Raw genomic sequence first — 16,240 nt, 5'->3', positions numbered from 1 at the left:
ACCAAGATTGTAAGTTGGAAAAACCATTTCAGAACATTTAGGAGGTCAGAGAATCCTAGAATAGAATGTGATAAAAGGATCTAGCTGTATGACAAATGTATGAGCCAACCTCTTTGAAAAGCATGGGGAGAAAAGGTGCTGATCTAAGTAACTTTGGAAATGAGTGTAGTCTGTATGACTAAAAGTGAAAGGAGTCGTACATAAGTACTGTACTCTAGTCAATAAAGTTGTTTCCCACAAGGGTACAGGTTAACAATTCCGAAACCAGTATACATCCATACTGGAACTGAACAATCAGGTAAATGGATGGAGAATGGTGAGAGCCAGATTTCTTCCTTAGTGCTGGAGTTGGAGGTTACAGACAGCAAGAGGAGAAAGCTAAAATGATCCATGTGATAATGGATTAGAGTTCGAGACATCAGTGTGAACCCATTTTTAGCTTGATATAGATACAGTGGTTACATATAGAAATATTAATAAATATGTGTGTATATATACAGATTAGTATACATACATATATTTCCTTTCTCTGTCAGCTGAGAGTGCCTAGAAGCAATGACACACCCCAATATGAACAAGCACACCTATCTTGTATTTCTAATAACATTCTCTGGTAAAAGGAACCAGAGCTCCTTGGAGAAATGGCTGATTCTAAGACTAGGGCAAGAGGGCTTCCCTGGTGGTGCAGTGGTTAAGAATCCGCCTGCCAATGCAGGGGACACGGGTTCGAGCCCTGGTCCGGGAAGATCCCACATGCCGCAGAGCAACTAAGCCCGTGCGCCACAACTACTGAAGCCCACGCGCCTAGAGCCCATGCTCCGCCGCAACAAGAGAAGCCTCTGCAATGAGAAGCCTGCGCACCGCAAGGAAGAGTAGCCCCCGCTCACCGCAACCAGAGGAAGCCCACGCACAGCAACAAAGATCCAACACAGCCAAAAAAAAAAGACTAGGGCAAGAAATATACAAGATGATCCTGGAGCATCTTGTAGTGCCAGAAAGTAATAAAGTGCTCAAGAAACCCCACAATGATGGGGTTATGTCAAAGGGACATAGGAGTGGACTGAAAGAGCCCAATGGCCAAAGCTGGAGCAATCTGAGCACAAATAAATAAAGTAATATTGGATTAAAACCCAGGATAGGGCTTCCCTGGTGGCGCAGTTGTTGAGAATCTGCCTGCCAATGCAGGGGACGCGGGTTCGAGCCCTGGTCTGGGAGGATCCCACATGCCGCGGAGCAACTGGGCCCGTGAGCCACAATTACTGAGCCTGCGCGTCTGGAGCCTGTGCTGCGCAACAAGAGAGGCCGCGACAGTGAGAGGCCCGCGCGCCGTGATGAAGAGTGGCCCCCGCTCGCCGCAACTAGAGAAAGCCCTTGCACAGAAACGAAGACCCAACACAGCCAAAAATAAATAAATTAATTAATTAATTAAAAAAAAAACCACCCAGGATATAAAATCAATATCTGATAATTGAATGAATAAATAAATGGAGGAGAATAGACAAAGTTCCTATGCAGAAGAATTCCAAAGAATTTATGTAGATACTTCCCCCTTAAGGAGATGGAACATACCTTACCACTCCTTAAGTGTGGGTTGTGCATGATAACTTCCTTCCAAAGAGTACAGTATGAAGAGGGAGGAGAGGAGTACCTTTACAGTGGAAAAACCTGACAAACATTACCTCAGCCTAGTGATCAACGTTAACATCATCGGTGATAAGTCATGTTGACAGCATGAACTTCTGTTACGATGTGATGAGAACTGCATTTTACCGCTGTGGTCTTCCTCCTCAAGCCCCACAGTCCCAGGGTAATCATGAGAAAAACATCAGACAAATCCCAATTGTTGGACAGTCTATAAATATCTGACCATAACTCCTCAAAACTGTCAAGGTCATCACAAAGAAAGTCTGAGAAACTGTCATAGCCAAGAAAAGTCTGAGGAGACATGTTGACTAAATGTAATGTGGTATCATGGATGGGATCCTGGAACAGAAAAAGACATTACATAAAAGCTAAGGAAATATGAGTAAAGTATGGACTTCAGTTAATAATAATGCAGCAATATTGGTTCATTAATTGTAACAAATATACCATACTAATGTAAGATGCTAATAATAGGGGAAACTGTATGGTGTATCTGAGATTTTTCTCTGTACTATCGCTACAATTTTTTCTGTAATCTAAAACTATTCCATAACAAAAAGTTTATTTGAAAAAAAAACAATTTCCTACTAAAAGGAAGCAGAGCTTTTTGGAGAAATGGCTAATTCCTTGTCTGGGGAATAAAATGTACAGTACGAGCCTGAGATATCTTGTTATTCCAGAAACCAAGTAAGTTCTCAAAAAATTAGTTGGATTGTGTCAAAAGGACACAGGAGCTAACACGAAGAGACTCTTCTTGGTAAAAAATGGGACACCATAGCATTCAAAAGAACAATTACTGCAGTTGATGGAAACACACTGATCATATTTTTAAAATCATGATTTCATGAAGAGATTTTACAGAGAGAAAGTGAAAAACATTCATCGCTATATTCTGAAAATTGGCAATATAAAGGGAAAGAATTAAGCTTTATCCTATCTTTTCCATATAAACTATGTTTCAGGCAACCAAATAGCACTTCTTTACAAAATAATTTTAGCTGATAAATGTAGGGGAAAGTCCAGGATTAGAAAATCACTCTTGCAACTCAATGTCAAATCATTGATTCAGGCAAAGATCACCAAAGGATGATACAATCACAAGAAAGATTGATGGAGAATTTTACAATGGAGGGCTCAGATAGTCACAACCTGAACCTACTGATGAGTCTTAGTATCACTAACAGTTGAATAACCAGAAATTGTGTGCCTTCTGATGTGGTGCGGTATGAAGCACACAGCACTACCTATGATCTTTGAACCTGGATCTAAGCAAGCATTAGCGCTAGCTTATGATTTACAGGAAACATGGAGGATAGAGGGACAAGTTAAAAGAACCATTAAGAAGCAAATAAACAAGAATGGCCCACATTCTTTTAATTATTCAACAAGAAAATGGCATGGAGATAAAGGGGAAAAGGAATGGCTTTAGATGAAAAGAAATGAGACATAACCAAAATAATGTGTTCCCCTTATTTAGATTCTAGTTGAAACATGCTGATTATAAAAATGAATTTTTTTAGATAATTAGGGAAATCTAAAAATGGACCAAGGAATTGTTATTAATTTATTAGGTATGAAAATGGCATTGAGGTTATGTAAGAAAATGTTCATATTTGTTAGAGATGGATATTGACGTATTCAGGGGTGAAATGACATGAAGTCAACTTTAAAGTAATAAATCAAAAATGAGAAAGGGATAGATGAAGCAAGTGTTGCAAAATCTTGATAATTGAAGTATCTAGATGATGGGTATATAGCAGTTAATTATACTGTTCTCTCTACTTTGGAATTGTTTGAAAATAATCATTAACATTTTTGAAAAGCAAGTTGCAGAAGACCTACACCATATTCCATTTTTGTAGCCAGTGTGGTGGGCTCTATGATACACTGACCAGATCTCCCTTTACTGAGGGCTTGTTGCCCCAGCTGCTGGGCGTGCTGTTGGCAGATGCTCTCAGCTGTCAGCCCCTTCAGAGACTGCCTCATCTATAGAGAACTGCCTCGCCCAAAGTCATGCCACTTCCTGAGGTGGCTAGGTCCAATGACTGACTGATGTGGCAGTATAAAGCCCTGACCATCTCAGCGCAACTTAGTACAACTCGGAAGGGCCATTCTTGCTCCAGAGAGCTCTGTGGGGTCAGCTAAGGCAGCTGTGGGACCTGCATGACAACTTGACATCCCTCTGTCTAATCCTGCCTGCTTTCTTTCCCCCACTTCCCCAGATGTTGATCCCAAGGACAAGCTTCAATAAACACTGTGCATGCACTATTTACAATAGTCAAGACATGGAAGCAACCTCAATGTCCGTCGACAGATGAATGGATAAAAAAGATGTGGTATATGTATATACAATGGAATACTACTCAGCCATAAAAAAAGAATGAAATAATGCCGTTTGCAGCAACATGGATGGACCTAGAGATTATCATACTAAGTAAGACAGAGAAAGACAAATACGATATGATATCATTTATATGTGGAATCTAAAATATGACCCAAATGAACTTATCCACGAAACAGAAACAGACTCACAGACATAGAAAACAGACTTGTGGTTGTCAAGGGGGAGGAAGAGTGGAGGAGGAATGGATTGGGAGTTTGGGATTAGCAGATGCAAACTATTATATATCGAATGGATAAACAAGGTCCTACTGTATATAGTACAGGGAACTATATTCAATATCCTGTAATAAAGCATAATGGAAAAGAATATGAAAAAGAATGTGTGTGTGTGTGTGTGTGTGTGTGTGTATAACTGAATCACTTTGCTGTACAGCAGAAACTAACACAACATTGTAAATCAACTATACTTCAATAAAATAAATTTAAAATTAAAAAACAGAAAAAACACTGTGCATGCTAAGTTCCATCTCAGAGTCTGTTTCCCTGGGAATCCTACTTGTGACAGTCTAATGGGTTGAACTGTATCCCCCACTAAAATTCATATGTTGAAGTTCTAACCTCCAGTACCTCAGAAGGTGATCTTATTTAGAGATAGAGTCTCTAAGGAGGTAATCGTGTTAAGGTGAGGTCATTAGTGTGGGCCCTAATCCCCTGGTATTTTTATAAAAAGGGAAACTTGTACATATCTGAATTGTGGGAACATGTGCAAAGTTCTCTTGCAGAGTTTGGCATTACAAGTGAGGGAAGTATGGAGGACTTCCCTGGCAGTCCAGTGATTAAGACTCTGTGCTTTCACTGCTGAGGGCGCAGGTTCAATCCCTGGTCCGGGAACTGGGGAACTAAAATCCCGCATGTCACACAGCGCGGGGGAAAGAAAAAAAAACAAAAAAAGGATAATAACAAGAGAAGGAAGTATGCACAAGCACAGAAATCTATGTCCCTTCATAAGGACCAAAGTACAGATAGGAGACTTTCTTTGGTAACATTCACTTCTGGTCCTTCTGGGTTTCTTTCATGGCCAGTGGAATGTGACAGAGGGGAAAAAAATCCCTGCTTCCATTTTTAATGCTTCAGGAAACATGTTGCTCATATGAACTCAGTGATGAATCACCTGAAATGACTCATTTATGTAGTATTGAGAAGAGATTCTGATTTCTTTAATTCCAATGTTGACTGCAGTAGGAAACAATGTGCTTGACCTCATTCTACATCTTGCCGGAAAATAAGATTAATGTTTACCTCAGAACAGTAATATGAGGCTTAATGTTTCAGAGGAGGTTTGTGACGAGTAGTGTTTAAGATATCCAACCTGTTTGGGCAGCAACTGAGATTGCCTGTTTTCTTGTTTAGCTAAACAGGAACCCTATTTTGTTCTTCCTTTAGTACCAGCCTTGGTGCCTGGTACTCCCCCAGGGGCCAACAGTCCGGGACCTCTCACCTTTTGAGGATGATAATTAGGGTTCCTGAAGCCATAGCCAGGTAGGTCACTGCCTCTGCCCCTTGTGTGGTTGCGTTACCGGAGGGTATGCCTTTCCTGCTGCTCAGGTCAAGAACCCTTCTTCTACAACTAACACTTTCCATACCCAGGAGGGTCGCTTAAGGCTGAGCAGCTTCAAAAAGGCAATTAACATAAAGTGGGAAAGCAGTCCAGTCTCAGAAACTTGGCAACCAAAGGGACTGCAACTCAAATTACACATCTAAATGTTGGGAGTAGGGAACAATGAAAAGGAACAATTACTTAATGGACATTTAAAACCTATTTTCCTAAAGCAACAATCATGTCTCTTTTTTTTTTAACCCAAGATAAAGGACACTGTTGAAGCTCTTCTCAGAAAACAGGTGGTATTGAGGAGATTTATTTATGACTTACTGGAAGCACAAACAGAAGCTTTTATTGTTGATAGCTAGGCTGGGTGGATGCCAGGAGACACATCCCAGAGGAGCTGTGCTGCCAAGCGCTGACACAGAGAGAGCTGACCTAGTCCTTTTTTATGCTGGCTGCCTACCCAGAAATTATATTAGAGAACGGTATTGAAAGACCCAGTCATTTAAAACAATTATGGAGACTTTAGAGCAATCCTAATTCTAAGGAACCATTTGAAGGGAAATAGAGAAGCAATATAATCATTTGCTTTATGTGGAACTACTGTTCAGCTTGTGTAACGAAACTGCCTTGAGACAGCTCTACATGGCCAGGCATTCAGTATCATCATCCTTCCTGCTCCTTTGAAACTACAAATTTAAATTCAAGCTTTCAGCAAATGCCTCCTAGACACATCCAGGGGAAAACATTGTTGTAACCAATAATTTTAGGTTTGGGAGTATTTTTCAGATTCTGAAGTGAAAGTCAGGGGGAGAAAGGGACAGTGTGTGCATGCTAGGAGGTTTTGGGGAGAAAGGAGAGGGAGGAGGAGGGGAGAGAGAAAGATCAACTTTTTAGGTAAATAGTAATCTACATTGCAGGATAATGCATAGATTTTCTCAGACTCAACAGAATCATAAAATGTCAGGGCTGGAAAGAGTTTTAGCGATGATTTTCCTGTCCCTCGCTGGTCATCTTACTGATGAGGAAAAGTGGAGTGACCTGTCCAAAGAGGCAGAGCCAAGTGGTGGCAGAACTGGGCTGGAAGCCAGGTGTGTTCACTCTTCTCACGGCATCCTGACCTCCCATCACATCTGCATTTGATTCCCACCTTGCCTGACAGCTCTGGCCCCTCATCCATCAGAGGTTTTGGACAAAGGGAACAGTCAGCAGATGGGATTGTGATTCAGTGCAATTGCCTTCTAGCCTTGTCTTGTATCATCACATCCTAAAATAAATAAATCAATTCTGATTTTCAACCAGCTCTTATTTTTTTAATCTTTCATTTGGAAAATATGACACTTACGTGTAAAAGAAGAGGAATAGCCCCAAAGAATTCTTTTACAAAGCAATTCGCATTCTATGATCTTTTTTTAATGGTATGGATCACACACACATCCCACAACTGTCTAGGTAGTATCATCTGCTGCAGTTTCATATCCCCTCCCCCTCCAACAATAATTTTTTTCTCTGTAGCAACCTGAGTCCCAAGGATTTTACCAGGATGCAGTCCAGGGACCACATGGGACTTAAGGTGTTGGCTCTTCCAGATAAGCTGATTGAAGCCATTTAGCTTGTAGAGTGTTGGGGGGAGGGGCATGCATGGTAATTGGTATAATATAAAATATAATAATAGTGTGTGTCTAGAGCTCAGCCTTGGGTCTTTAATTACCTTCTTCTCACCTTTATTATTGTCTTGTACTCTACTAGACATACTGTCCCCTCAACTACCAACAGGCCAATACAGTAATTTATGTTTATTTCTTTGAGGTACACATAATCAAAAACAAAAAAACTATGCAAATATGGACTCTTTAGTATGAATTCTTAGCAGATGGCTGGTACTTGGCACCCAGAATACTCCAAGCATCTGAGTTTTATCTTGTCATCTAATGCTCATTCCCTATTTCCTTATGAAGTGAGGGAGATAATCCTCTTGCTTTCCTCACCTGGTCTCCAAGACCAGGTGAGAGCATATATGGGGGCAATGGTGAGATGCTCCTCAAAAATGGGGAAGTAAAATTGTCCAGATAAATGTTTAAAAATAATTAGTGTCTATACAAATACACCCTTTTTGTCTTAATACAAGTTTCTGATTCTTTTAGGCATCTAAAAGAAATTTATATGTAACCTAATAAATCAGCAACAATTAATTTTTAGGCATCTACTCAGTGTTCAGTGATATGCTGAGCAATGTGGAGGGTAATAGTAATAGCTAATGTTTATTGAGTTCTTACAACGTGCCAGGTACCTGCTGAGCATTGTACATGAGCCGCCTCATTTAGCCTTATAGCCACTCGTATGAGATAGGTACTTTTACTATGTCTGTCTTAAATATTAGGAACTAAGGCACAGAGGAGTTAGCCATTTGCCCAATGTCATACAGCTGGCAAGTAGGAGAGCCAGGATTTGAGTATATTTTGATTCCAGAACTTATGATCTTAAGGAACTATAAATCATGGTTCCTACCCTAAGTAAATTTATAGTCTAGTTGGGAGAAACATGACTAATACACCAAAAATGTATACCACATGTGTATTGTGCCTTTGCCAAGACTGTTCCCTCCACTGAGGAGGCCAAATTGTGTGTTCAAGGCTTGGCTCATATGCCAAGGGCCTTTTGTCTCCACCACGCTGGAGGTGGTCTGCCTTCCAGGGTATAAGAGGTGACTTTTTTTTTTAGAAACAGACTTTTTTTTTCTTTTCTTTTAGTAGATTTATTTATTTTTTGTTTATTTTTGATGTATTAGTCAAAAATAAATACATTAAAAACAGAAACTTTCCTGGTGGTGCAGTGGTTAGGAATCCGCCTGCCAATGCAGGGGACACGGGTTCAAGCCCTGGTCTGGGAAGATCCCACATGCCGTGGAGCAACTAAGCCCGTGCACCACAACTACTGGGTCCACGCTCTAGAGCCCGTGAGCCGCAACTACTGAGCCCGCGTGCTGCAACTGCTGAAGCCCGCGTGCCTAGAGCATGTGCTCCGCAACAAGAGAAGCCACCACAATGAGAAGCCCATGCACTGCAACAAAGAGTAGCCCCCGCTCGCCACAACTAGAGAAAGCCTGCGCGCAGCAAAGAAGACCCAACACAGCCAAAAATAAATTAATTAATTAATTAAAATTTTTAATACAGTCTGTTTCTAAAAAAAAAAAATGTCACCTCTTATACCCTGGAAGGCAGACCACCTCCAGTGTGGTGGAGACAAAAGGCCCTTGAAGAGATGACATATGAGCCAGGCCTTGAACACACAATTTGGCCTCCTCAGTGGAGGGAACAGTCTTGGCAAAGGCACAAAGTCTGGTGGCATGAAGGACAAAAATCCTAAATGCCAGACTAAGCTCTGGGAAGATTAATCTGTTTGGGGGGTATAGGGCACTGGGAAATGCGCCTAAGTAGGGATAAACTACATTTAAGGATGAGACCCATTTGGAAACTATTATTTTAAAGATATGTTGAAGAATGAAGTAAGTAAAACTTTTAAATTATCCTTCAGAGTCCAGTGAGAAGTTAGTCCTAGACTCTTTTAAACAATCTTATTGGGATATAATTCATATACCATACAATTCATCTTTTGAAAGTGTACAGTTCAATGGTTTTTATTTTTATTTTTATATATTTTTATTTTTTATAAATTTATTTATTTATTTTGGCTGCGTTGGGTCCTCATTGGTGTGCACGGGCTTTCTTTAGTTGCAGCGAGCGGGAGCTACTCTTCGTTGTGGTGTGCGGTCTTCTCATTGCGGCAGCTTTTCTAGTTGCAGAGCACCGGCTCTACGCATGCGGGCTCAGTAATTGTGGCACATGGACTTAGTTGCTCCTCGGAATGTGGGATCTTCCCAGACCAGGGCTCGAACCCATGTCCCCTGCATTGGCAGGTGGATTCTTAACAACTGCACCACCAGGGAAGTCCCCTCAGTGGTTTTTAAATATTTACAGAGTTGTGCAACCATTACCACAATTAATTTTAGAATATTTCATCACCCCCCAAAAGAAACCCGTACCCATTTCCACCCTTTGCCCCAGCTCCTGGTAATTTACTAATCTACTTCTATCACTATGGAGTTGCCTATTCTGGACATTTCATATAAATGGAATCATATGATATGTGGTCTTTTGTGACTGGCTCCTTTCGTGAATGCCAGATTTTGCAACTCTATGATTTGTCATTAAATAACCAATGGTTATACATTTTCAGTGGTATTAGGAAGGAATAATAGTAAATATTTGGAAAACAGTCAGTGGGGCAGGATGGTACTGTAAGAATAAAGACCCTGGTCCAGGAATCAGGAGGCTTGAGTTCTAGACTTGTTTCTGCTTTTAACCAGGTGTGTGATCTTGGGCAAGGCAGCACCTCTCTGGGCCCCTGGTCACCATCTGTAAAATAAGAGGAATGGGATTAGAACAGTGATTCTTAGCCTTTAATGTACAGCAGAATTGCATGTGAAGCTTTTTGAAAAATATACAACCCTGGGACCTCATCCCAAGATGTTTCAAGAGTCCTGAGGTAAGTTTGTTGCTTGACAAAAGTTAAGAATTTCAGGGCTTACATGTTCTTTAGGTTTCCTTCTAGATCTGAAAATTTGTTTACCTATGAGGTTAAATTTATTTACCAATGCATTTTGCCTAGACCCATACCTGTGGCTTTTGGTCAAGTCCCTCTGTCTGTGGTCAGTAATTACATCAAATGGAAGGTCCTTATGATGATGCTCTGGATGCAGCAGTTGCTGGTGGCAGTGGTCCTGGGCGCCTGACTTGAGCTCATTGTGAGTCATAGTAAAACTAAGAGCAATTTGCCTTCCCGAATGCTTCCCTCTTTACCAAGGACAGAAATAACTGAAAATAAGGAACAAGCTATGTGAGTAAATAGCGTACGTATAGTGTATTGCTAAGCACTGAAATCTGTGAATGTGAATGTGCGTGTACGTGCGCGCGCGCACGCGTGTGTGTGTGTGTGTGTGTGTGTGTGTGTGTGTGTGTGTGTGTGTGAGAGAGAGAGAGAGAGAGAGAGAATGCTTGACATTTTAAAAGCCCATTTCCCGATAGACAGCTGGTCAAATTCCTAACCTGTGAGGCTACTTTAAAAAAGATGGGAAGAGATACTGAACACTCTTAAGGGGAAGTCTTGAGTTCCGTATATTCTGTTTACATGAAAAATGTAGACATTTGACCTTCTCCTTGAGTATTAGCAATTTGTTGTTCCCATTCTTTTTTATCTCTCTTCAGCTGCCAAACTCCTTCTTAAAGGAGGAGAAGGGGAAGCTAAAATTACAAGCCTGGCCTCCACTTAAGAAAAGGTAGAGAAAGAAACCTCACAAATGTAAATGAATTAACACTCACTATTACCTAATATGCAGTGTTCAAATTATCAGGGAGAGTTACTTGCTTCCGAATTTAGATTAGTTACAAAATCAACCTTCAGTGCATGTTTTTGTGGCCATCTTACATCCCTCCTCAAAGCTTCCTTTCACTAGGTATAAAATAATTTTATTCTATAAACCTTATAACACTTTTCCTTTTGAGTTTACTGTGTCTGATGATTTTCATGTCCTATTTCCCTTCATCCCATTTATCTCTATGCACAATTTTCTGCTGTATAGTTTTTCACATTTTGATATCTCTGAAATCAGGAAGCATCTCACGACCGATGGTATCTGAAATTCAGTGAAATATCGTGAGTTCTTTCTGAGTGAGCTTTTTTACCTCCTACCAGCCACTGAATGATGTTCTTCCTTCCAATCATTTGGTTCTAATTCATAAATCTCATAAAAGTCTTGCCTGATTTTTCTGAAATGATTTGATATTAATATAATTCCAATAGCACTCTGATGTATATATTCATAAGAAGTGGCACATAAATCTACCTTATTTTAATGACTATATGATATTCCATTATTTGAATATATCATAATTTTATTAGCCAATCCCTACTGATATTATAAATAATGTTCAGATAAACATACTTTGTATACTTACCTAATTATTTCCCTAAGATACATTTCTAAAAGTAGAGAATGATTACTAGTATTAATAGTAATACGAGTGCAGCAAGCTTTCCTGACACTATGTTTTCATGTGTTAACTGGGCTATAAACCTTTATTTCTGGTCTAATGATGATCATTTCCTTTCTCTTATTCATTTTTTTAGTGTAGTAAAACATATAACATAAAGTTTACCATTTTAACTATCTTTAAGTGTACAGTTCAGTGGCATTAATTATATTCACATTGTTGTGCAAACATCACCATCATCCATCTCCAGAAGGATGATCTTTTTTAAGGCTATATATTGCCAAATTGCCCTGTAGAAGTAAATAATTGCTGTTCCTCACAACAATTTATTTATCTATTAAATACATTTGTTGAATAGTCTCATGTGTCGAGCAATGTACTAGATACCCATAAATATTATATTAGTTAAGATGGTTTTGTTGCAAATGACAGAAAATCCAACACAAACTGATAAGCAATAGTTTTCTTTCCAAGTATGGCTGAATTCAGTTCTTTTTCCATCACCAGGACTCTGTTTCTCTCTCTCTCTCTCTCTCTCTCTCTCTCTCTCTCTCTCTCTCACGGTTGTGTTCTCTCCAACTATTGCCTTCATTTTCAAACATATTTGTCTCTTGTGGTATGAAAATAGCCCTGGGCCTAATGACCATGTGTGGAAGAAAGAGAGAGAGAGAGAGAGAGAGAGAGAGAGAAGAATCCCTCTTCCAGTAACTGAAGACAGTCCTGAGATTTACTGTGATTGGAAAGGCTTAGAGCACGTGGCTCACCTAAACCAGTGAGGCCACAGGAAATGGAACAATAACTGGCTGATTTAGGCCTGTGTCTTGTCCTCCACCCTGGGGCAAAGTGTTGGGGGAAGCCCCATCCAGATCACAAAGACCAAGAGCAGAGGATTCACAGAGAAAATCAGGCCTGTTGCCAGAAGAACAGGAAGGGACACTGTGGTGACAAAAACAATGTCCACTTCCATTCAGGAGTAGAGTGAGGGTATCATATAAGAAACAATATCACACATCTATAAAAATGCAGTTAAAGAAGAGAGGAAGTGAAGTTTTGTTCAATATATCTTTTTTTTTTTTTTAAGCATATATAGTGCCATGTACTGTACTAGGTACTGATGCTATAAATATGTCAAAAAAAAATTCAGCCATGGCCTTCAGGAAATTTATACTCTAATGAGGAAACAGACATATAAACAGATCTAATAGGCTGAGTGTTAGGAGAGATGGGGGTGCTGCAGAAGCCCAGACAAGGGCACCACAGTCCAGCCTGAGAACCCAGGAAAGGCTTCCTGGAACAGATGACACCTGAGTTGAATCTTGCCGTATGACATGAAGAAAGGTAGAAAGAGACTTCAGGGTAAAGAGAACTTCATGAAATGGTTGGAGGGGAATTATAAATAGTTCAGTATGCAAAAACTAACATCTGTTGAATACTACTATATGCTAGACACTACTATATGCCATTTTCCTATAATATTGATGTTTCATATAATTAATATGTTCAGAGAAGAGTGAATACCTGGCATCCTGGAAGGAAGGTTCATGAAAAGGAAAACAAAACATAACAAAAACAAACAAATAAACCCAGAAAGATCAGGCTGATAAAAGCTGGTTGGAATCAGATTATGGAACGGCTTTCAATATCTATATTATACCTAACTCAGTAGGTATTAGGAGCTAATGAAAGTTTTAGGGCAAGGGTTTGACATGATCAAGGCCGTACTTTATAAACATTTTCCAGATTTGATACCTGCAAGATGGCAGAGAATAGAGAAAATTGTATTTGGAAGACTATTGAAGAGGTTGCTAAAATATTCCAGCCAGAGGACAAGAGTCCCCTTCTACCCTCCTGACTCTCAGACACTGCTGACCTTCTTGTAAACTCTCTCCACAATGCCCTCTGGAATCTTTGCTTCATTGGACCAACCTTATATTCTTAATCTCTACAGAGTATACCCTTCTCCTCCTTGCCCTAACTGAAACTTTTTTTTTTTTCTCTCAGGAATTCACTTCTACTGAGCCCCCTTGAGCAGAGGTAATTGATCATCCCATTGGACCAGAGCTTGCCCATTTGCAAACCATTTCTAGCCACTTCGCTCCTCCTGTGAGGACCATCCAGCCCTCCCTCATCTTCCAGGCTTCACTTACTCTCCCCTCTTACGTTATACTCTACTGAAAGTTCTTTGGCAATTGTCATTTAGATGCTAAATCCAATGGGTTTCATATTTTAACTTGGGGTATTTGATTCTATTGACTATTGTTTCTTGACAGATTCTCTAGAAATTATTTTTTCCTGTTTCTCCTCATACCCCACTGGCCATTCTTCTTAATCTCTTTTGCAAGTTCTTCCTATCCCCACTTCTTAAATGTAAGTGTGCCTTGGGCTTCTTCCTCAGCCATCTTCCCTTCTCACCTGCCATGCTCCTCTAACGGTTTGAATCACCACCCAAGTGTTGATGAGCTGACAGCTCACAAATCCACACCACCAGCCCCAGGCTCTCTCCTGAGCTTTAAAAATTTATGTGTCCAACTGCCTACTAAGCAGCACTAAGTCAATGTTTCACTGAAAGTCCAATTCCACATGCCTGAAAGAGTAAACTCTTTCCCGTCTCCCCAGGCACCCAAGCAAAAGCCTAGAAGTCACTTCAACTCTTCAATTTCACTAACCACTTATAATCAGTCACTGAGTACTGTTAATTCTGCCTTTTTACTGTCTCTCATAGCTCTCTTCTCCTCTCCGTTTTCAGTATAACTTCTTATTTATTTATTTATTTATTGGCTGCATCAGGTCTTAGTTGCAGCACGCAGGATCTTCGTTGAGGCATGCGGGTTCTTCATTGTGGCATACGGGCCTCACTCTAGTTGCGGCACACAGGCTTCTCTAGTTGAGGCGTGCAAGCTCAGCAGTCGCGTTCTGCGGGCATAGTTGCCCCACCTGCATGTGGGATCTTAGTTCCCTGAACAGGGATTGAACCCGAGTCCCCTGCATTGGAACGAGGATTCTTTACCACTGGACAACCAGGAAGTCCTCATTTTCAGTATAACTTCTTTAATTTAGGATCTCATTATCCTTTGCCTAAAATGTTAGCTTTTTATTTTGAAGATTTTCAAATATACATAGAGTATAACAAACTCCTACATATCCATCATCTGGATTGAATAACTATTAACTTTTTGCCATAGCTACTTCATCTATTATTTCTACAATGTTTTAGAGCAAATCCAGACATCATGACAACTCACCCATAAACACTTAAGTATGCTGTTTTATTATGTTACCACAGTAGCATTTTCACACCTAACAATATTAGCAGGAATGCCTTAATATTATCTAATACTCTGTTTTTCTTCCAAATTTTCTCTTTACAGCTGGCCTGTTTGAATCAGGATCCAAACAAGGTCCACACATTTCATGTAGTTGAATCCTCTTGGAAAGTAGAACAGTTCCCTCTCTTTGATCCTTCCCATTGAAATTTTTAAAATTTAATTAATTAATTAATTTTTTGGCCACACTGTGCAGCTTGCAAGATCTTAGTTCCTCGACCAGGGATTGAACCCAGACCCCCTGTAGTGGAAGTGCAGTCTTAACCACTGGACCACCAGGGAATTCCCTCCACTGACTTTTTAAAATTTTTATTTATTTATTTATTTATTTATTTATGGCTGTGTTGGGTTTTCGTTTCTGTGCGAGGGCTTTCTCTAGTTGCAGAGAGTGGGGGCCACTCTTCATCGTGGTGCGCGGGCCTCTCACTATTGCAGCCTCTCTTGTTGCGGAGCACAGGCTCCAGACACGCAGGCTCAGCAACTGTGGCTCACGGGCCTAGTCGCTCTGCGGCATGTGGGATCTTCCCAGGCCAGGGCTCGAACCCGTGTCCCCTGCATTGGCAGGCAGATTCTCAACCACTGCGCCACCAGGGAAGCCCCCCTCCACTGACTTTTTGAAGAGACTGAGTCAGCTGTCTTGTCTCACCTAAATTTTTGTATTGTCTATTTGCCTTGGGTCTTGCTTCTTCCTACCTCTTCCCCATTCTATCTTCTACACTGACATTGGAGCCATCTTTCAAAAATGCAGTTTGGATCACGTTACTTCCCTGCTTGAAACTCTTCGAAGGTTCCCATGAGCTGCCACAATAAAATCTAAACTTCTTCCTTTGTCATATAATGTTTCACATCATACTAAATTTCCAGTTTAGTATGATGCTTCCTCATACAATGCAGACCAAAATTTTCTTTTTTTTCCCCCCAAACGCCAGGCTCACTCTCTATCTGAATGCCATGTACTTGCCTCACTTCAACCTGGAAAATAACCTTCATTTCCCAAAGCTCAGCTCAAGTATCACCTCCTCTATGACATTTTCCTGATTCCTTAAACCCCAACCAAGGCCAATTGACCATCTCCTCCTTCCATCCTAGTGCCCACAGTGCTCTACTGCACATAAGTGTTTACACTGCTGGTTCCTTCTGAGTCTCCTTGAGGCTCGGTCCTACTCATTGTAGGAGTCTTATCAGCTCTCAGGGGCTTAGCAAAAAATGGGCTTTTATTAAGTGCTTGTGAGTAAGTGAATGAATGACAAATGAATGGGTTTACATTCCAACCTGGG

General features: G+C 40.5%; 1 long non-coding RNA gene across 1 annotated transcript in view; it reads left to right on the top strand.

The window, feature by feature from the left end:
- Nucleotides 1–8,741, top strand: part of LOC309641481 — a 37,594-nt gene extending 28,853 nt beyond the window's left edge. Inside the window, exon 3 of the long non-coding RNA XR_014252622.1 lies at nt 3,867–8,741. This is a non-coding gene — a long non-coding RNA (uncharacterized lncRNA). The remainder of the gene's footprint in view (nt 1–3,866) is intronic.
- The last annotated feature ends 7,499 nt before the right edge of the window (nt 8,742–16,240 follow it).

Source organism: Balaenoptera physalus (assembly GCF_965194825.1).
Source record: "Balaenoptera physalus genome assembly, chromosome: 13".
NCBI lineage: Eukaryota > Metazoa > Chordata > Mammalia > Artiodactyla > Balaenopteridae > Balaenoptera > Balaenoptera physalus.
This window is presented reverse-complemented; position numbering and strand designations above follow the sequence as displayed.